Below are 1,233 nucleotides of genomic sequence, written 5' to 3' on the forward strand. Positions count from 1 at the left end.
TTTTATTTTGGTGATCTGGATTCTTCTGCTGAAATTAGGGTTTTTGTGGTCTTGCTTTTCTAGCTTTTTTAGGTGGCTTTTTAGGCTGTTAATTTGTGATCCTTCCATTCTCTTCATGTGCATTTGTAGGGATATAAATTCCCCTCTTAGTACAGCTTTCATGGTGTCCCAGATATTTTGGTAGGATGTTTCTTCATTTTCATTTGTTTCCAGGTATCTTTTTAATCTCTGTTTTGATTTCATCATTGACCCAAGAGTTGTTTAGCATCATGCTGTTTAGTGTCCATGTCTTTGTGGGTTTTGGGGGGACATTGTTGGTGTTAATGATTATTTTTATTCCACTGTGGTCTGAGAAAGTGCATGGTAAACTTTCAGTCCTTTTAAATTTGCTTATGCTTGATTTATGGCCAAGTATGTGGTTGATCGTAGAGTATGTTCTATGTGGTGATGAGTAGAATATGTATTCTGTGGTCTTTGGATGGAGGGTTCTGTAGGTATCAATTAAGTTCATTTGATCAAGAGTCACATTTAGGTTTCAGATCTCGTTGTTGATTTTTTGTCCTGATGATCTGTCTAGGGTTGTGAGTGGGGTATTAAAGTCCCAGATATGATGGTATTGGAGTTGATATCTTTTTTAGTTTACCTAGGAGCTGCATTATGAAAGTTGGTGCTCCTACGTTCGGTGCATATATGTTTAGGATGGATATTTCTTGTTGATGGATTGAACCTTTTATCATTAGTGGCCTTCTGTATCTTTTTAAATTTTTGATAGCTTAAAGGGTATTTTTTCTGAGATTAACATTGTGACTCCTCCTTTCTTTTGTGTTCCATTCGCCTGAAAATTTGTTTCCCATCCTCTTACTTTGAGTCTGTGAGTGTCCTTTCTAGTGAGGTGAGTCTCTTGAAGGCAATAGATTGTTGCCTGGTGATATTTTATCCATTTTGCCATTCTATGTCTTTTCAGTGGTGTATTTTGTCCATTCACATTGAAACTAATTATTGAAATGTGAGAGTTGATCCCTATCATAATGTTCTTACAGCAATGTTGTTCTTCCTGTTTGTGTGTTGTCTTTCTTTTGGTTTTAGGGTTGGATCATGTGTGTTTTTAATCTTTTGCCTGTAGTCTTGTTAAGAATGTTGTTGTTCTTTTTTCCTTTTCTTTTGTGTTCAATACTTTCTTAAGTGTTTCTTGTAGAGGTGGTCTTGTGGCAGCATAGGTTCTTAGGGATTGGG

Source organism: Carlito syrichta, unplaced genomic scaffold (genome assembly GCF_000164805.1).
Source record: "Carlito syrichta isolate Samal-C Ts95f unplaced genomic scaffold, Tarsius_syrichta-2.0.1 Scaffold315954, whole genome shotgun sequence".
In the NCBI taxonomy this organism is placed as follows: domain Eukaryota; kingdom Metazoa; phylum Chordata; class Mammalia; order Primates; family Tarsiidae; genus Carlito; species Carlito syrichta.